Genomic DNA, 22,400 nt, shown 5'->3' on the forward strand with positions numbered 1-22,400 from the left:
GAGCCTCGCCAAAAAATGATGGATGATGATTTTATAGAACTTTAATCAATGGCTCTTGTGGCGGTAATGGAGAAAATTTGCTCTCGGCCTCATTCCTGAAATGCTCGATACGAGCTTTTATTTCTCTAGGAGAAGTTTGATTTGTTTCTCGGTTTCTTCAATCTCGGTTTCAAAATTGCAATCAATTACTTTCTTCCCTTGAAGAAACTCGATCATGATCGCCGATGTTTGTCGATTATCCTTTTTTTTTTATAGTTTCTTTAGGCTTCCTTTCTGTGACTGAAACTTCTTGAGCCACTTGCCGACGGGCCATGCAATCCATCCTTTGTCGCCAATGTTTCTTGGACTTAGATATAATGGTATATGAGCCGGTAGAGGGTTGTAACTATACCAACGGTTGTCATGTGGCTCAGGTGGTTTGAAGGTACGCTGGGTTGTCGATGTACTTGAATTTCTAGAGTTATGTACATAGTAATCCTCATCATATAACAGTCCGTTGAAATAAAGTCACCATCTAGCTGAAGGCAGTTTGTAATTCTGTTGTTGAGGGCCAAGTCTGTCAAAAATCCTTTGTTGGTGTTGACCAGAGCCGAGCATTGGTTGAGGTTTCGTCGAAATCGTAAGTGCGGGTTGTGGTGATTTGGCCGAAGGTTTGTGCGGTTTTTGCTCAACTATGATGACTTATGATTGGCATCTACTGCATAGGATGATTGGGCTTTCAGACTTATCTAAATAGGAGTCAGTTACAGGCTTAATTCAAGAATAAACTAGGCAGATCGTTTTGGGATGAGAAATTGATATTCTTACGCTACTAGGGATTCTATCTTGGGATATGGTATGTTGGGATATACTCAGCTTTTCCTTTTTTTTTTCTTCCTTCGGAAGATGGGCATCTACCATGCTCACCGTTGTCGAAGGAAAAGGATCAGCATCAACCAACATTTTCGTTTTCTCTAGGAACTTCAGTTTGCCATTGTCGATCCAACTTTGAATAGCATCACGGAACACGACGCAATTATTCGTCTTGTGTTTATTTGAGTTGTGATACTTGCAATATGTTTTCCCTTTTAAATCTTCAGCCTTAAGAATGTCATGCCCTAGCCGAAGCTTAATGATTTTTGCAAGTAGTAGTTGGTTGAAGATAACATCAGCCTTGGTGATGTCAAAAGTATATACCCTTGATGTTTTTACGGCTGCTTCAATATAGGCCGAGCGTGTTTTGACGTCTTTAGAACTAGCATGAGCCAGTGCCTTGCATACATAAGGTTTGTCAATCACTATCTCGACCGCGTCTATATTGACATATTGGGATTTGTCACTCCCGGCTGATGCATAACTTACTGTTGGATTCTTATAAATCATCCCACGGGTTGGAGTGTTCGAGATTTTTTTTTCTTTGAGCAAATAATCATATTGCTCGACGTGTTGAGCTAACTTATACATACCTTGAAAGTTTGCCCTCAAGCATTTCTTCTTGTATTCCACATCTAGGCCATTCTGGGCGAGCCTAACAAATTCGACCTTGGCGAAGGGTAATCATCACCAATTCCTAGCTGATTTAAACCTGGTAAGAAATTCCATTGGTGACTCATCAGATGATTGAGCCATCATAGCCAAAGAAGATACCGACACTTCCATTCCTGGTCGATAAAATTGCTCATGAAATTTCTCAACCAGTCCATCCTAATTTTGTATAGAATTCGGTGGAAGGTTGATGTACCATGCAAACGTTGTGTCTGTTAACGAGAAATTAAACAGTTGTAGTTTATGGAAATCATTGTTGACATCTCCACATTGGACAGTGAATCTAGCCACGTGTTTTAATAAGGACAAAGATGATTCCCCAGCGAAGAGACTAAAATCTAGGATCTTAAATCCTCGGGGATATTCAAACCTTTCGACAAATGTTGGATATGGATGGATAAACTTTGGGAATTTCAACCATTTTTTCGAGGCTGAATCGAGCATTCTCTAGACCTCAACCATATCCACAGATGTCGTTTCTGTTATTCGGCCAAATTCAACCGAACTGGTGTTTGGCTCACTGTATATTTTTTCAAGATCGATCATCCTGGGCTGAGTGAATTCTACTTCAGCCTATACCGGCAGTAGCCTTTCCCATCCCAAAGGGGCATTGTTTAAAAAAGGGTGCTGCTTGGGTTGATCGACGAGCTCATTCTCGTGAGCTTTGTTAACTAGAATTTCAAGCAACTTATTATTCACCGAGTTGTTCTCACGCACAGCTTCAAGTACGCTATTCATCTCTCGGCCAAAAATTTGCTCAAACTGCCAAGATTGTTCTTCTAACCGTCGTTAGAAAAAAGATTTAGACGGTGCACGAAGATTTCATTATCGTTGTTGCAATCCTCTACCAGGCCTTCAATAAAACCATTTTTTGCCACCCTGGTAATCTAGGTGAAGACCACGACATCATGGTTCTGACTGCCGAGATTAATTTATGTTTCTTGACAAACCGTGCATGTGGCTTCAGGTGTCACGGCAATAGGAAGATCATGTGCATGTGACGCGTTACTTTGGACTGAACTTTGAACTATAGGTGCTACATTGGTAGTCGATTTACCTATAGTTGTTTTCTTTTTTATTGACTGTGTCTCAATGGTTATGAACTTCATAGCTTTAGCATTGGGTCCCACCGAGCATGCCAAAATGTTGACCCTAAAACTACCTAGCCTACATGGTGCACATGCCGATTAATTAATAAGCTAACTACGTCATTCGGTCGAATAGGGGCGTGCCAACTCGTTAGCTAAGCTCGACCGGGGAGTAAAATATGTTGATGTGGCGTTGGGCCCGCTGTTGACTTCTGTGTCTTGCGATTGTGGCTGAGGAAAAAACTCGTCTCGACCTTTGGGTTCTAGAGCCTGAAGGCAAGGCTGCTAGTTTCTTCAAAGTTCACAAATCATCGGCGCCAGGTTCGAACTCAGTAATTATATTTGTGCAAATATAAGTACGCCGGACTGGTATCAGACTGTACGGACACAAATACTCAAAAAGAGATAAGTATCTTGATTGTAAATGTGGTTCGGTCGTCTGCAAATATCCAATCATAAAATAAACTCGGCTTTCAATGTGCCGAGCCTGGTAATACCTCACTTCGCCGAAAAGGCTGATGAGATGACCTTTTCCAACAAGGACTCAAAAATCCTTGTTGACCAAGACTTGGATGGATAATCAGTCGGTTTCGAAGCAGTAATGTTTATCCAAACTGAAGATGCTCATCAGTCGACTGATTCTACGGCTTCAGTGCTGCTTATCCAAATTGAAGATGTGTTGGCATGGAAAAAGAAAATAAAAATCTCAAGATGTTTGAGAGGTTTGCATAGGGTAGTTGTGTATTGAATTGGAGGGCTTTGAATGATGCACTCTATTCTCTATTTATAGTAGCAATTTCCTTGATGATTGAGTTAGAATTTTACTCGGACTGGAATTCCTCATCCTAATCTGATTTGGTTTCGACCAATTCTAACTCCTATAGGATTTCGAACCAAGCTCCTTAATCATTCAGATTCAACCCTTGACTTTTGACATCTTTTCTGATTCAAAGCCTTTTTAGCTTCTGAAGAATACTTATTGTACTAGGATTCGACCACTTCACCCTTATCCAAGCAGAACCATCTTTTGATAGGATTTGGCCGAACTCTACTGGACCAGGCTCAAAAATAAGGATATTCCTGATGCTTCTTATTGGACCGAGGAAACTCATAGGCTCATCCCAAAATATTATTTTGGGACCAAACAATTTGTGTACACACACACACACATGATACATTCCACATTTTGATAACAATGAAGCTTATAGATTGATTAAGTTGGCCCTTTATTACACGTCTCTTATTGGAGTATAATTCACATTTACATCGTCCAAAGATGTGATTGAAATGTAAATGAGATGTAAAGTTTTTTTTTTTTAAAATATAAATGGAAGGTAAATGAGATGCAAAAATTTACATTTCAAATTGCGTCTCTTCATAAATGCTCTAATATCCCCAATTTGAAAAGGAAAAAACGAGAAAAGAAAGCACTTTGAAAGCATTTGAAAGAGGGCATTAATGTTTTCAATAAAGTGCATTATTGAATTCCACTTCATATGATTTTTTTTTTTGAACAAATAATATTATCAGAGGAATGAGTTAGTAATAATGTAGTTCAAATTCGCCACTTACAAATGAAGATAAATATCACTAGACCGTAGTTTTTTTTTTTAACAATGCTACATTTATTTGCTAAATTAAATATGGCAAATAATTTGATGTGGCATTACTCCATATCATTTGGAACGCCATATTTCTGTAAACAAAAAAACGCAATAGTACAGCTATTTAACGTTTTGCTAATTTTCTTGTACTTATTGCATATTTTGGAGTTCCATACGCTTCTTGAGAAGAGGTTGATTGGTTCACGCATGCAGATTGCTGATTAGTTGCAAGATCTCAAAGAGAAACAAAATATGGTTTAAACTAACTTCTTGCACGAGTGGGAGATCGACAACTTCAATCATCTATTTTGTTTGTTTCTTTAGAAATCAATAATCTATGAGCAAAGTTATCACGTCTCCAAGTCAGATTGGACAAATTTATTTTGTTGTTGTCATGATTTATCCAACAACACGAACAAAATGTGGATTTGATTAATTAATTGATTTGCTCTTTGACAAGATGATGTGGTTGATCGTAGTGGCGGAGTCAGGAATTTAAGACAATGGGGTAAAAAAAATAGCTTTCAAAAATCGATCATACTTTCATTTATAATTGTCCACGACGTGTTCTCATATTTTGGAAACATCATATTATAACATCATTATTAATAGAATCATATACCTCTTTCTCAATGTACACAACCAAACTATCATTTAACCATTGATCACCCATTCTATTACGATGTGGATTTTTCACAATTTTCAGCACTGAAAAAACTCTTTCAACTGAAGCAGTCATAACAGGTAAAATCAATGCTAATTTCACTAGCAAGTACACCAAAGGATACTATCTATCCCTCTTTGTCTCCACCAACTTTTGTGCAAGGCTATTAATTCCTTCAACGCAGAAAATTTATTATGCAAACGCATATCAAAAATATAATTCTTCAGTTCATCTTCAAGAAATGTGAACTCCATATTAGAAAAATCTTTTGGATAAAATTGAGCAAGTCGAACTAACTTTTCAATGTCAAAAGTTGAGAATGAGTCATTTGGGCTTAAGCATGCAACACAAAGAAGCAACTTTGTACTTGTCTTATTAAAACGAATGTTCAACTCTTGAAGTTGCTTATCAATAACATCAATAAAGAGATCAACACGGTAGTCATGAAGGTTTGTCAAAATTTCAACTCTACGCTGTGACCTCCCTCGAGCTACAAACATATCATTCATATCAGGAATATCAGTATCATGCTTGCCACAAAAAGAAGAAACTTTATCAAGCCAAGCATCCCATCCATTATCCCTCATTGCTTGTAGTTGTTGCTTACAAGCTTTGACTAAAGCCATAGCACTCACTATATCAAGATCTTTCTTTTGCAATGCATGTGACAACACATTTGTGATTCCCAATATTTCTTTCATCAGAAAGAGACTAGAGACAAAATCAAAAGATTGCAAAAGATTCTACAAAATATATGCTTCACCTCTTAAATCAAGACTTACACCATCATCTACAAGCATCTCAAGCACCTCAATTATAGAAGAGAACATATTAATCAAGCTTACCAAGGTACCATAGTGTGAGCCCCAACGTGTATCACTGGCACGTTTAAGACTAGTTTCTTGGTTCAAGCCTTGCCCACTTGGAAGCTTATAATTTTGAATAGCTTCCATAACTTTGGCTTGTTGTCTTTCTCTAACCATGTCTCGACGTTTACATGATGCTCCGACAATAGTAACAACATTATTAACCAAGGAGAAAAAAAAGCCAATTTGAATATGATTTTTCGCCATGGCTACAAGAGCAAGTTGAAGTTGATGTGCAAAGCAATGAATATAAAATGCATTTTTTTTCTTTAAAAATAAGTGTCTTAAGGCCATTAAACTCACCTTGCATATTGCTAGCCCCATCATAACCTTGTCCACGCAATCTAGATATGCTTAATCCATTTATAGAGAAGAATTGATCAATTGCCTCTTTAAGTGAAAAAGCAGTGGTATTAGGAACATGCTTTATGTCCACAAATCTTTCAACTACTTGTCCGTTGGTATTCACATAGCGAAGTACAACTGCCATTTGCTCCTTGACTGATATATCACGTGATTCATCAACCAAAACAGAAAAGAAAGCATCATCACTAACATCAAACATGATAGCATTGGTGGTTTCACATGCTTCTGCATACACAAGATCTTTTTGAATATCAGGTGATGTTAACTTGAGATTTTCAGGAGCATTTTAAAACACCACATCTTTAATACCCTCATTATGATATGCAAGAAACTTCAAAAGCTCAAGAAATCATGACCACGAAAAGTAAGACCTTGTCGCAATAAAAAGCGAATACAATCAAGTGATGCATTCAAACGAGTGCGATAATCAATACGTGCTTGATCTGACTGCTTATGGACAATTGTTTGAATATGTTGATTATGATTCATTAAAGCTTCACAATGAAGTAAAGCTTGGTTGTGAGCACTATTAGGACCTTCAACATGAACTCGAAGTTGACATTTTTTCTTCCAATTATGAAAACCTTTCCTAGTAAAATTGTCATTACCTGCTTGGTCCGGAATCTCTAGCTTGAAGAGATAACAACTTTGACAAAAAAAAACAGCATTTTTGGATATGCTATACTTCAACCAAGTAGGAAAGTCATTGAACCATTTCAGATTGAAACGACATTGTACTCCTGCGAATGACGTATATGGAAATTGATGGGTTCGAGGTTGAACCAATTCCCTTTGTAAATAAGCTCTTCGGACTTGATCTCTAATATTTGGATCATATTCCAATATCCGGAGTTGAAGCCCAGGATCTCCTGGAAGATTTGCCAATATACTTTCTATGTTATTTTCATTTGAACTTTCAGGAATATCCGTAGAGGGTGAGAGGTTATCTTCGGTTGATTTTCTCTTAAAATACCTCTCCATAACTGTTTTAAATAATACCAAAAAAAGTCAACAACATAATATAAATTTGATCAAATTAACAACAACGGAGAAGCAGAGTTCACAGAGGATGGGGGCTTAGTTGCAGTGGCACTAGAGCCAAGAAAACTCCCACCTCACCCAAGTTCAATTCCCCCCCCCTCCCCCACCCCCAAATTTAACTAATGACAAAAAAAAAAACCAGAGTTCCATAGCAATACAAACCCCACAATTTAACTTTCACAGAGCAATACAAACCCCACAATCAACTTTCACAGACCAATACTATTGAAAGTCAAGAGTGGGTATTCCATATGCAGCATCAATCATATGCAACATCAGTATGTGTAGTGCAGCATCAGTATGCGCAATGCACCATCAGTATGTGTAGTGCAGCATCAGTCACCCCATATCATCTAATAAAAGTCAAGAGTGGGTATCCGGAGTTGTTGGTTAGGTTGATGATTAGGGTGTAGTTGTCACCTTACTTCTAGTCAGATCTTGTATCTTCTTTCCCATACTTCTAGGGTGGTCAGAAGCTTTTTGCCTTACCTTCTTTCTGCTCCATGTTTTATAGAGCTGCCGTGTAGGAGTGATTCAAGGGTGATCGGTGTGTTGATCACACCTGGCCCTATATATCTTGTATTCTTGTGTTGTTGTTTCTCTATGAAAGATATATACAAACAAACACTTCAAACTCAACAAATACAAACCCCACAATTTTTTTTGCCGACACCTAGGGTCCCAAACCTCCTTCCCTAATTCTTTTTGTCCACAAACCTTAAGGTAAACCCCACAATTTTTTTTTTTGCCGACACCTAAGGTCCTAGACCTCCTTCCTATGGTAAGTTTCTCATTTGGGTTCAGTTATAAATCCATTCAATTATGCAATTCATATTTCATTTTACATGTGATTGAATTTGTCTTATTCCTTTATTTTCCATTTGATTGCCTTATCTTTTTCTTGCTACAACTTCATCGTATGTTAAAATCTTCTATTGTTATTATTCATTTTGATTTAGAATTACAATATAGGAATTAACATGAGTGAATTGATTGAATTTTTCTTATGATGGTTTCAAATTTCCCACCCATCTTTCACTTAGATTCTCCCCTCCCCAAATTTAACAACCCAAACAAATAAATAATGAAATTTCAGATAAGAGAAACTTACCAGAGGAAGGACGTCGAACCGGAAAAGTGCAACCTGGATAGCAAGAGAGATCGCTGGGTTCTGGTGTGAAGTTCTGGGAAAAGTCACTTTTCTGATATCGTGAGAAAGGAAGAGGGTAGTACAAAATTGAAAAGTTTATTAAAGGGGTCAAATATTTTTTTTAAAGAGATCAAATGTTTTTTTAAAGGGATTAAATTACAAATCTATTGAGGTCAAGAGAGCCTAATGCCCCGCATTGGCTCCGCTAGTGTAGAGGATATTTGTTCCCTCTCCCCTAGCAATCTTCTACACTTGCCCGTGCAAATGACTGTATTTCGTTGCTTTTGTCATATTCTCAGCAGTGCACTGAGTTCAGAAAGTTTTAATTTTTCTTGTCTTTTTCTTGGATAGTACTATCATGGAGCATTCGTCGAGGTGGTGCGACACGTCTGCTGGCAGGGGCTAGGAGTCGGCTGGGCATAGGTCGATGAGTGTTATGGCAGGGACCACTGCTTGAGCTGCTCAGCTTGGCTAGAGCCAAGGGCAACTGTGAGGCTGGGGTCGCAGATTGAGGCGCCGGGGTGCAGTGCTAGGTAAGTTACATGGCTTATGTCTTTTAGGCTTTTAGACCTAACGCAGGCCATACCGACAATTAAGAAAAAATAAGGAGGTCACGAGCCTCATTGGTTACTCGAATGCTGGGCATGCAGGCCTTCTGCCTATTGGTCTGAGAGAAAAAATGAGGGAAAATCCATCATGGGTTGAGCTCTCCCACTGAGTACCGTGAATGGTGGTGGCTGCTTTGTCCTATTTCCTGGGAGAAAGATGGGCTGCTTCCAAGAGAGGAAATAAAGACGATCAAGGCGGATGCATTGGTTCGTCCAATCGTTGTCGTGGAACATACTATGAATGATGGTTGAAAAAAAAGATTTTCCCTGCCTGCTTAAGAGATGCCGATTGAGAAAAAACTAAAGATTTCCTCCGCTGTTCATGAGGGTCTGCCTGCTGTCGAAAGACTTATGATTGATTTGACTTCTTTCAATAGGAAGAAAATTAAGGCTGCTAGATCTGAGCCTGTGGTGCCTGCCATGCCGAAAATGACTAGTACGATCACTGATAAGATTACTTTAGCGTAGAGGTTCTGTCATGCCTCCAGTGCCGAAGTTTGTACTAAGACATCCGTTAGGAACTAAGTTCGATTCACTTTTAGAGATGCTTGCTACTATGAAAAGCGATAATGTGGACTCTGCTACTAAAGTGGCTCCAAGGCCCATTCTTCCTGCTGCTGAGATTGATTCACTTGCTGAGAAAAAGGAAACTGCTCGCATGGGAAGTTATGAGAAATCCATTATGCCCGCTTCTGGGGAGGCTGTTGAGATCTGTGTGTTTTTAAAACCAGATCTACATGAAGACATGGATGCTTGTGTCACGTTTGTCGATGATGTTAAATGGGTTGTTTGCCCTAGTTCCTTTACGAAGCATACGACCAAGTATAAGAAGATTGCTTTACTTACGATGATGCAGAAGATGACTATTCTAGCAACCGAGTCTATGCTCCTTGACCAAGAAGATACCAAGGCTGTCGAGGATGTGGGAAAGGCTGTGGTAGCCGAAGCTTATTTTTCTGCCGAGAAGATCAAGAGGTTGGAATCTGAGCTCGTCACTTTGAATGGGTCTAATATCTCTGCCCTCACTTCTCTGCAGCTTGAGACTACTATCCAAGAGATCCTTAACTAGAAGACTAGGCTTAACGTGATCCAAGTTAAGTATGAAAGTGCAAAAAATGAGATCAGATGTTACATACCTTAGATTCAAGATCTTGAGAGTGCCGTTTCTGAGCTTCATTCCGCCGTTTATGCAAAGGATGAAAAGTTTATTACTGCTTATAACTAAGTGATCCACTTCAAGAAGGTCGTCGATAAGCTTAAGCCCCAAGTGTTGGACTTCAAAGGTGCACTAAAGATCAACAAAAGTTTTGAAGAAAGAAGTGGATTAGCTGTAGCGCGTCGTGTTGATCTGCCTAATGAGAATGGGCAGCTGAAATGTAAAAAGGCCAGGCTCGAGGCTTTACTTGTTCAGAGTCAAGCCGATTTGTACAAGCTGGGTTATGTAGATCATCTCTTTGGTAGGTCGCCTACCTTCGAGTTTGCTGGGAAAGACTTCCAAACCTTCTCTATTTTTATGAAAGACTTACTTTCCTTTGCTTTTGAGGCTTCCATTGGTAAAGTAGTCGAAGAAGTTGATGCCTAGGCTAGAGCAGCTGGACACCTTACTTATAAAAGCAGACAAGTCTGCATGACCACTAGGCTGTTAACCTTAGCTTTTCCCAATTTCGTAGGTTATGTAGTAAGTATCACAACACTTTAGGACTTGGTGTAGGTTGTTCTATGCTTTGGCAGAAGTGAAGCTCATCGATTGCGTAGCATGTCGGCAATGGATGAAGCTCTATGTATGCGCGTTAACTTGTTTAACCTTTCATATGAATGTGCAGCTGTATAAGTTTAACGCGGCTTACCGCTCGAAGGGCAAGCCGTAGGCAATCTTCTACAAATAATAAGCTACCTTAGAGCACTCAGTAGCAGCTTTAAGGTTCTAGGACAGTCATCCACAAGGCGTACTGATTAATGTGCCCCCTCTGTTTCTAGGGCCCGGTTCCCTGCGGATTAAGCCAAGATACCCAAAATCCTTCAACTAGCTAAGCCTTGAAAAAGACCATTGTGGCTACTTCTAGGAATCCCGTCGCAAGCCATTGTGCACCTAGTTATACTAGGGTAGCCCAGCTCATCCACGTCTAGATATTCGGAGTGTAAAGTTTATCATCCCGCCTTAGATAGCAAACCTATGTGGGTGTCGAGAAATTGGTTTACCCTATCGCACTAGAAAACAATTAGTTTATCCTCTCGCACTAGAGAGTAAACCCAGTTGGGTGTTGGGGAATTGGTATACCCTATCGCATTGGAGAGCATGGTTGGTCCCTCAGGGGGCGCAATTCCTGCAATGAGTCCCTCAAAAGGGCGCAGCCTTCTTTTGAAGTGCAAGAGTGATAAGTTGTTGTAAGCATGCAGCCGAGCCAAGTTGTAGATTTACTTCTGAATTTCTCATTGAAAAACAAGTGAAACGAATGAGAACTTAGCTATAAGGTAGAAACTACATAGCAACTGGATAGTCTTCGACTTATGAGGTGGTGCCTGTCGAGCTGCTCGAGTCTTCGAGCTTTGATGTAGTGAGAGGTCACACATGGTACTTCTTCAGATTGTAGGCGTTCCACTGTTTTTTTTATCACTTTGTTGTTCATGGTGACAAGGGTGTAATTACCCTTGCCGCCTACTCTGCTGATCTTGTACGGACTTTCCCAGATAGGATTCATCTTTTTGGAACCTTCTCTGCAGGTAGTGATAAAAGCTTTTCTTAGGACTAGATCTCCGGGTTGGAACTACTAGATCTTGGCCCTTTTATTATAGTTGGAGAGAAGCTGTTGCTAGTATGCTGTAATGCGGGTGATGGTCTGCTCGCGCTTTTCCTCTGCCAGATCTAAGCTTGTGGCCATCTATTTACTGTTCTGCTCAAGGCTTGGCATTATAGTGCTAATACTTTGCACTATTACATTGGGAGGAATGATTGCTTCTGAACCAAATGCTAAAGATAAAAGAGTCTCTCTAGTGGCTCGTCATTTGGTCATACGATATGCCCATCCAGGGAGTTCATCTGGCCATTTTCCTTTTTTGTCGGAAAGGGATTTCTTGAGGCAGTCGATGATCGTCTTGTTAGATGCTTCGACCTGCCCATTGCCTTGAGGATATCTCGGCGTTGACATATGCTGCTTGATGTCATACTTTTGGAAGAATTTCGCCAGGTCTTTGGCCCAAATTAGCATATGATGTTCCTCCATATGAAGCGCTTTATGTCCGTCTAAGTCGTGGCTGTCATAGGCTCTACTTCTACATATCTGGTGAAGTAATCGATTGCCACAATCATCATGCCTATGCCCCCAGTAGCGGGCGGTAATGGCCCGACTGCATTGCTGATATTGACCCTAAAAAAGAAACGGTAGGTACAGCTAGTCCGTGAACAGCTAACCATCGCACTGTAAAAATTGGATAGGTTCTATCTATAGTCATTTTGGCCTCCTAAAAAGATCTACTAAATTCATCGAGTTGTTCTAAAGGATCAAAACGGCCAGTTATTAATGGAATTCCTTGTCAGCTTTCTGTAAAATACTCGTTTGGGCGAGGGCTTCCAAATACATCGTAAGCTAAACCCGTGCTGACGAATAACCAACCTGCAATAAATAAGGAAGGTATAGTAATGCTATGAATGACCCAATATCGAATACTGGTAATAATATCCGTAAAAGAACGTTCTCCTGTGTTTCCAGATGATTGCCCACTACATGAACTGCTAAGAACTCATATGCAAGTGTAGCTTGCTGGCAGGTAGTGCTGGTACCAACTTGTAGTGTTGGTAACGATTGCACGTCTTGATGCATTGTAGACCAGTAGTAGCTTGCATTAAGAGCATGTTGCACTAAGGATCAACCTCTGGAGTGATTTTCATAAACGTCTTCGTGGATTGAGCTTTCTAGGTTGTCGGGAGACGCTAGGCAACGGGGATGTGGTCTAGTGTAGATCTTCGGATGAGAATGTCGTTCCACATGTAGTGGCGTGCTGCCTTTATTTAGAGCTTTCTAGACTCCAACCTTTCCGTAGAAAGTGTGCCATTGACTAGGTAGTCTATAGTAAAACTTTTCCAATTTAGAGTTGTACTAACCTGTGACGCTTCGGTTGCCGGCTCTGCCTCTATGCTTGGCTTGTCTAGATACTCCACCGTGATAAAGCGTTTAAATTGGTGGTCGAGGGCAGAGCCTAGGCCGGCTAGTGCGTCCGTGTGGGCGTCGACTGTCTACGGAACTTAAGTAAGGATGTAAGTCTGAAATGCCTCAAGTTGCTTACATACTTTCTCTAAGTATTGTGCCATCCTTGGATGTTTTACCGTGTACTCCCCAGTAATCTAGCTGGTGATTAGTTGGGAATCAGAATGAATTGCAAGCTTTTTCACCACCAAGTCTTTTACCGTTCGAAGGCCTGCTAGTATAGCTTCGTACTCTACTTTGTTGTTGGATGCTTTGAAGCCTAGAATGATTTCCTGCTCAAGCATCGAGCCGTTTGGGGTGACAATGCCAAAAATCTTCATCGGGTAAAGCTTTGTGGCTAGGGCGTGCTCGGCTGCCTTCGGAGCGTCGTTGGGTAGCTCTGTTGCATCTCCTAGGCTAGGTGTGAAGGTGCAATAGGGAGGTGATGTACCTTATATGTACATGCCCACCTCTCTATAGTAAGATGTGTTTTGGGTGGAAACCCAAAAACAAATCCGTGAAGGCATGGCCCAAAGTGGACAATATCTTACTATGTGGATTGGGATGTGACACTTCTTGACATTGAACAAGTGGTCAGACTTCTTCTTGATCGAGCAATATGATGAATATTCTTTGGTGAAAACCAAGAAAGTTCGTTGAAACTCTAGATAGATTGTGAAAGCAGGGTGTAAAATCAATATTACGACTCGCCTTGTAAAGTGGTGGTGAATATCTTGCATATAAGAGCATTGTTGTTCTTATAAAGGACCATTGTGCTTCGGTAATGCTTCAAGTGTCTCTTCGGGTCTCTATCTCCTTTGAATGATGTGAAATGTGACATGCTGAACTTACGTGGAGGCTATGCCTGCTCAATCTCATCTGTGAAGGGTGATATGCTTATGTTGGTCATGTTCTGTCGTAGTGCCTCGTTGGTAACCTTGTTGAGTTGGGAATCACGCAATCGCTCGGTTAAAAGTCTCACTAATTTTTCCTAAATTTGCCTTGGTTGGGGTAGCGGAGCTCTCGGATATCCCTAGTTGTGACCTTCTGGTTTAGGCTGTTCTTCTACGTGATTGGCTCGTCTATGTCGCGGCTGCGGTGCATGTGGTATATTACTAGCAGGCAAGTGAATTCCTCGATGGCTACCAATTAAACTTGAACCGGAATGAGTGACTGTTTTTTTCCATTCGTCGTGCTACATACTCTGATATAAGGTGAAAGATGCTCATTGCAAGCCTAGCCACGAATGAACACTTCGCCCAGAAGGTTGCTCATGTTGATTATTGGAGTGTGATCCCGACCGTGAATGTATGCTCATTTGTGGGCCCAGTCGAGAGTTCATGCTCGGGGCCTAGTCGAGATTGTACACTGCCAGAACACTTGGTTCGTGGCTGGTCGAGTGACTACTTAATGGGACACTATTGGAGAGATTCATCGTCTACCCTCATCCTATTTCAGGACACTTCGTCTAGGGCACATTGCATCTTGGTACGCTGCAAGAGCTGATTCACCAAGGTCGTCTACTGTGCGAGGGTGCTTGTCGACTCTATGACTTGTTGGGGTAAGTGTTGTTCACCATTGGGATGGGAAGAGCTTGGACGGTATGTGTCTCCTTGAGTAGCGGAAGTGTAATGGACTTCGGGCATAATATTTGAGCTAAAATATGCCAAATCCACATAAAATAGGTCAAAAATATTTTTAAAATGGGTCCGATCAACCAAAAATGGATTAGAATAGCCCAAAAATAGGCTTGTATGGGTGCTAGAGGTCACGGATTTGGATCGTGGGAGCACGGACGTGGATCCGGGTCAACTTGATTCGTTGACTGCGGCTGGGCTGATTACACATTTGGCTTGTTTATGCATGAGGTCTGCTCGAGCCAGAGGTTGGGCCCGTGCCTTTTTGAGCTTGGATTATGGGCTTGCGTAACTCCTTGGGCCTGGGCACGGCTCAGGATGTCATGGGCTTGGGCCCGTGAAGCTTAGAACGGTACGGTTAGGCCTTGGGGAGCCTTGGGCCTGCGAGACTTAGGCTATTTCTTTGGCAACTATGGCTACGATCTGGGCCTCCTCACGTTGGGTCGTGCATTGATCTTGGACTTGTACAGTTGGGGCAGCAGCTCAGGCTGCTTTTAACGCCTAGCTTGCTGCTCACCGTGAGCTGGAGACTTGCCAAAGGTTGCCACGATGGTGGCTTCTGTGTTGGCCACCGTGGTGGCTGCTACGGTGGTGCCACTCCACTTATTACCGTGCTGAGCATCATGGATCGTCATGATCCAAATCCTTGAACGTAAGAAATTTCATTCGTCGTGGTTTCTGAGTTTCTAGTCATTTTATTTTTCTTTTACGTTTTATCAATAAAAGTTTCAAGCACAAGAATGTACGAAAAATCTACAAATGACCAAGAAAACGAAAAACCTTGAATTCCAGAGTCTTTTACGAGCATGTGAATCAACACTCCCAATGAAAGAACCAATTTGTGGATGCAAATTTTCGGCTTCATCTTCTTGGATGAAAATGCACCTGTAAAACAATTAACACCTTTGGTCAATGGCAAGAGCCTCACGTGCCCACGATGAATGGAGGGGCTTTGGCTGAAGAACCTCCGATGCTAAAGTTAAAATTTTAGGGAAAAGTGTTTAGAGAATTTTGGAGAATTTTGCAAGAGAGTTGGACTTAGGTTTTTAGGAGAAATGGTGGCTATTTATAGGGGTGTGGCCGGCCCCTATTAGGAGAAAAAAGGTCTGGCCACTTATGGTCATTTTTGGGTGTAATTGTAATCAATTAAGCAATTAATTAGCTAATTAATCCTATTTTGAAAAGAATAAATAGGAATTACCTTATGGGGAGGATTTGATGAGGATTGATGAAATAGGTTTTGAATAAATACCTATTTTGATCACCTTTAACCTTGATTGAGCCGTTATTGTTTACTTCTTGTGTATGGGAGTCCTGGTGTGACTCGAGGGTAATTTTGTCTTTTTCACCCAAGAATCCATGTGTCACCTCCATATTTTTCTTGGTTATTTTTGGCTCCACAAGTGGCTCATGCCCCGCATCTTGGCCAAGGCATCTCCTACCAATCACTCAACATTCGTATGCCTCTATTTCTTCAGAGTTTGCTGGACTAGAACAGACTTGGAGTGAGGCGCCTCTATGCTGTGCAGATATCCATGGTTCTCAGACCAAATCTTCCAAGACACCTTCAGGGAAGATGCTAGTAGGCTCTGCAAGGAGAATTTCATGAGTTCCATCCAGCAGAGAGATCTGGCATGGGGAGTGCGAAGCGACCGCACAGGATACGAGCGCGGGCTCGAGGTCTACCACCCAAATTTCTGCAGTAGGCAGCTTAACTTCAGGCAGGCCATCCTAGTGCCATTCTTTTATTCGATGCACTACGAAACCTCTTACCACCTCTGCTTTCCCTTGGAAGTCAAGTTTCGGGCAGCCCGGCGCAATCTTGAAGTGATGAGCAAGATCGCCCTCAAGCCCGTGGTGTTGAACTTCGAGTGCACTCCATCCTTTGCCACTTGGTGGAAGGCCAAGTGGTCAAAGAAGTTTGGAAGGGACATCAGGGAGGCCCATGATCGCTTTTTCGGGCAACTCTTCTTCAAATTTTACCTCAAGAATGATAAGCTTGAGAACTGAAAGGAGATGATCCACTAAAAGAGCCAGATATTTCTCATAGGTATATTTTCTATCACTTCTACTTTACCTATCTTTGTGATGCTTCAATAGTCTATTGATCACTAATTCTTGTTTTTACTTTGCAGCCCAAGGCAACACTAAGGAAGTGGATGTCAGGCTAGATGAGGAAGCTGCAGACACACTCGTCTTCCAAGAGGCTGGGCCGAGGTTACAAGACAATAAGTAGGGTCCAGCCATGCTGCCGGAGATGTTGGGGACATCTCTGAGCTCTTTGGAGATACAAATGCTGAGGCTGGGCTTGAAGTCAAGATGCAGGCATTCCGGTAGGCGAAGGTAGCCATAGTGGAATCCTCGAAGTCTGAGCCCGAAGAGAGGCATGCACCTAAACTTGCTTTGCCTGGCCCGAGGGTGACTCCTACCAGGAAGAAAACCAGAGCTCAAACCTCCAAGGCCTCCAAATCCTCCCCTGCCCCTCCAATTGAAATGGGTAGGAAGAAACAAAAATCATCTCGTAAGTACGTTTAGTTTTTCTTCCTCGAGCAACCAAGAAATATGCCTTTACTCCCAAAGAGGGGCAGTTGGGCAGAGAAGTCCAACCTGAAGATAAAGCAATCCTTAACTCAATCCTTAAGGAGTTGAAGGTATAACTTTTGTTCCTTTTAAGTATGAAATTACTCTTGTAGTTTATTTTCTTCAATACTTACACTGACTCTTTACTTGTTCTCTTGAAATTGGACACTAAAGGTGAAGGGACCACCCAGCCCAAGCCTTCTTCTCCTTCAGCCCAAGCAGCGCATCCTTCACAGGTATAATTATTTTCCATCTTTAGTTAGGTTGTGATTTCTCAAATTTCAAAATTAACCAATAGTTTTGTTCTTTTCTAGGCAAAGGTTAGGGCATTTGTGTCTTTAATCAGACAGAGCTCAACTCCCATCTTTCCAAATTTTACTCCGGCGATAATGTTGACTCCCATTTCCTAGTTCAATCCAAGGACTAGGGAGATGCTTCACTATGTTAAGGATGATAGCACCTCAGTAAGCTCTTTTCTCCCTAAGTTCTTCTAAAATCTCCTCCAGATTCTTCCCTAACTCTTATTTATCATTATATTTTTCTTTTTTCAATCATCTCCAGTGCATGAGGCCAAAAAACTACCACCAACCACTTTTGGGGAGCCAATAATCCCTGAGATCCATGTGGTCTCAAAAGTGACTAGCTCGCAGGCTTCCCAAGCTACTTTTCGAGCAAGTCTGTCGGCCTCTTCCAAGGTTGCTGTAACAATGGAGGTGCCTTCTTCTCCCGCTCGAGTTCCATCACAGGTATAGAAGCATTCCTACTTTTGTCTTTTCTTTAGTTTATATATGAACTGAGATTCTAACTTCCTCATTTCCTTGTAAAACAAGCTTCTGGTGAGGGCTCGAGTAACTCTCATCCCCCTTCAGCAAGCAAGGTTGACCTTCCTCAACCATCAAAGGCCACATCACCACCTCCGTCTCTTCCTGAAACTCCAAGCTCGACTCAGGTATACCATATTTTCTTCTCTGGTTTTCTTTAATTTCAATTGCAGACCATCCTCCTAATGCATTTTTTTCTTGGTTTAATAGGCTTGGTGATGGTTTGGGCAAGCCTCTCCAGTCTGCAGTGCGCAAGGCAACTCTTTGTCAACCTTCTAAGGCTTCCAGGGTCGCTGGGATTTCCATCCATCGACCAAAAAATATCAACACTGATGCAGCTTCTACCTCTTCTACTTTAGGCCCTCTTCTTCCAATTCCAACCGAACCTGCATCTGCCGCTGCTGCATCCGGGGATGTTAGAGTGATGCCCTCACTTCTCACAACCATACCAGTCACGACCTCATTGCTCAAACTTGTTAGAGAGTTTGGACAAATCAGGACTAAGCTAAGGTCTCCAATGCGCCCTTCTGAATACCAACTTCTCCAAGATGCGCGCAAAGTCTTCAGGGAGTGGATGCAGATGGACTTCATAGCTTTCTTCAACCTTAAAGCCCTCCAAGATGCTGAGAAGGCTTTTACTGAGCTATACAAGGCTCATCAAATGTCAAAAGCTCAATTCGAATCTTTTCTTAACTTCTTCGAGAATTTGAGGGCATTGAGGGATCAACACCAGAGGGCTGAAAGGTAATCCAACAGAGTGAAGTGTTATAATGAGAAACATTCTCAAACTTCCTCTTCTCTACAGCAGCTGGTAGAGGAGGGCTCGGCCATGGAAACCCGGATTGTTAAGGTGACTTCAGAGATTTGGAAGTTGGAGGAACATCTATTTGCATTGAATGTCGAGCAAATGTTTGGACAAATCAGGACTAAGCTAAGGTCTCCAATGCGCCCTTCTGAATACCAACTTCTCCAAGATGCGCGCAAAGTCTTCAGGGAGTGGATGCAGATGGACTTCATAGCTTTCTTCAACCTTAAAGCCCTTCAAGATGCTGAGAAGGCTTTTACTGAGCTATACAAGGCTCATCAAATGTCAAAAGCTCAATTCGAATCCTTTCTTAACTTCTTCGAGAATTTGAGGGCATTGAGGGATCAACACCAGAGGGCTGAAAGGTAATCCAACAGAGTGAAGTGTTATAATGAGAAACATTCTCGAACTTCCTCTTGTCTACAGCAGCTGGTAGAGGAGGGCTCGGCCATGGAAACCCGGATTGTTAAGGTGACTTCAGAGATTCGGAAGTTGGAGGAACATCTATTTGCATTGAATGTCGAGCAGATGAGCCTCTCGAGCCAGCTCTACAAAAAAAAATCTAGAAATGGAGGATGCAGAAGCCAACTAGCTAATAGCAACATGTATTTAGAAAAACCTAGTAGGATTTTCACTATTATGCAAACATATTACTCTAGAATAGCTGCCTTGGCAAAAGATGTAAAATTGTTAAGCTAAAGTCTTTGTAACTTCTTATCTTGATGAAATGAAATAACTTCCTTCCTCACTTCAACTTGTCTTATTGTTCTTTGAAGCTTAACTGTGGTAAATGCATAAACTATGTTGATGCACAAAATCAATGAGGACTTTGGTACAACAGAAATTGTTAAGTTTGTGACCTTCACTAGATTGCTCCGGTCACTAGTGTGGATAAGTATGTAAATGGATGGAGACAAGGAAGCAAACACAAGATGTACATGGTTCACCCAGATTGGCTACGTCCACGGAGTAGAGGAGTTCTCATTAATTGTGAAGGGCTTACACAAGTACATAGGTTCAAGCTCTCCTTTAGTGAGTACTAATGAATGATTTAGTACAAATAACATTAGGAAATATTGTGGGAGAATGATCTCCTTTTATAGAAGAGTTTCTAGCTTTGTTCTAACATTGACACGTGTCGTGTTATGATTAGCTTCTGATGTTAACACGTGTCACGCTGTGATTGTCTTCTGATGTCGACACGTGTCGCATTGTGATTGGCCTTCTGGTTGGAGGGAAACTCTTCTAGGTCCTTGACGGTATAACGTTGACCAATGCTCAGTAGTTTCGAAATTGGTCAAGTATGGTACAAACAAACTATTTTTGACTTTCCTCAAAATGTTTAAACTTCTTCAATATAACAATTTCTAACATCCCACAGAGTTGGGCGATATTTCTTCAAAACCTTAGCATTAACTGGATGTTTTTACAAATTTCCTTATAAATCTGCTAAGTAGTAGCCTCATCGGTCTAACACCTTGTTGATACTGAAAGGTCATTCACAAGTGGGACTCCACTTCCCACATCCTCTAACTTGAGCTCCCAATGGCAGAATTGCCTTCCACACTGACTCTCTTTCCTTAAAGGATTTTAGCTTCATTTTCTTATTATAAGCTCAGGCAACAGCCCTTTTTCCTTCTTAAATTTTGTTTAAGGCTTTAATTCGGGCTACATCCAAATCTTCAATTCCTTAACACATAGCTTGAATATATTCTTCATTGTGTATACCAAATTGGCTTTGAAGTCTAACAAAACTTACATTGATTCACATAGGAAATACAGCATCTTGCCCGAAGGTTAAGGCATGGAGTAGTTCCAATTCCTGCACTCTTTTAGGTTTTGTAGGCCCACAAAGTATCTCCCAACTTCTCATGCCACTTTTCTGGACAATTTACCACCATTCTCTTAATGATACTTACCAAGATCTTATTACTAGCTTTAGCTTGACCATTCGATTAGGGATAGTAGGGGCTAGACTGGATCATCTTTATTTTGAACTTGTCTGCAAACTCCTTTACTTTTTTTAAGATAAAAAAATGGCCCTCTGTCTGTGACAATTTTCTCGGGCACCCATATCTATGTAAGATCTTGGTTTCAATGAATTTCTTCACATCAGCTGAAGTGATAGTCATCATAGCTGAAGCTTTCACCTATTTGGTAAAGTAGTTTCCTGCCATAATTATGAAGGTATGCCCTTTGGTGGAAGCTGGATAAACTTGCCCAATGAAGTCCATTGCCTACCCTCTGAAAGGCCAATGCTTCACCATAGGATTCCAAAGTACTGAGGGCACATGTTGGAGAGGTCCATATTTTTGGCATTCTTCACAACCTCTGGCATAAGCTTTACAATCCCTCTCCATATGGGTTAAAAGTAGCCATATCTTCTCAGCAACCACCTCATCTTGGTTCCAGGTTGATGAGCTTCACAAATGACTTCATGCACTTCAGCCATCACTCTCATTGACTCTTTTAGGCCTAAGCATTTTAACAGAAGCCCATCTAGAGTCTTTCTTAGCAGAGTTCTGTCCCACATGACAAACTTAATTACTTGCTGCCTAATCTTCTTACTTGTGGGGAAAGAATGATCCTTTAAGTACTAAATGATTGATGTTCTCCAGTTTTCTATAATAGCCTCCTTAGTCATTACATCTAGGCTAAACTCTCTTTCAATGATAGATGAGAGGTTTCTTTTTTGTACTTCCACATCCACCTCGAACCTTCTTTCTTGGATCTGTGCTCTAGAAGCCAACTGTGCCATTTAATTAGCAATTAAATTTGATTATATGGGAATATGGTTGATTGAAATCTCAGTACCCCAATAACTCAATAGTTGAGTAGCTACCAAGTAATAACCAGCCATAATGATGTGTCTGCACCTGTAATGCCTATTTAACTGATTGATCATAAACTCTGAATCACCAAATACCTCCACTTCAGTTGCCCCCAACTCTATCAGGATTTCTAAGCCAATTATCAGTGCTTCATATTCTGCTCGATTGTTGGTAGTATCTTGATAATCTAAAAGGAAAGAATAGCAATGGTGAACCCCTTGGGATCAATGATGACAATCCCAACTCCAGCCGCATGCTAAGTGCAAGATCCATCAAAATACAACTTCCAATGAGTGATCCATATGCTGGTTATCTTTCTCACTTCTTGCTGGATCCATTTCTCCTTGCTTGAGTGGTCTCTACTCGTTGGGATCCAAAGATTGGCTACCTCTAAAGTTCCTGGGATATTGACAAGTTCATCCTGTGATTCTTGGTGTTCAGTCAAGAAGTCTGCAATGGCTTGTCCTTTTATAGCTCTTTGAGGTACATACTAGAAACTAAACTCTCATAGTGCTAGAATCCATTTCCCAATTCTCCCAGCTAGCATTGGCTTTCATAGTATATACTTGATCACATCAGTCTTGGCAATGATGTGGATGTGGTAGGGCAACATGTAATGCCTTAACTTGCAGCT

General features: G+C 41.2%; 1 pseudogene; it reads right to left on the minus strand.

The window, feature by feature from the left end:
• Positions 1-4,278: 4,278 nt before the first annotated feature.
• LOC139191814 (uncharacterized) lies at positions 4,279-7,093 on the minus strand (annotated as a pseudogene).
• Positions 7,094-22,400: the final 15,307 nt, after the last annotated feature.

The sequence above is a fragment of the Malus domestica genome, chromosome 15 (assembly GCF_042453785.1).
Source record: "Malus domestica chromosome 15, GDT2T_hap1".
In the NCBI taxonomy this organism is placed as follows: Eukaryota; Viridiplantae; Streptophyta; class Magnoliopsida; order Rosales; family Rosaceae; genus Malus; species Malus domestica.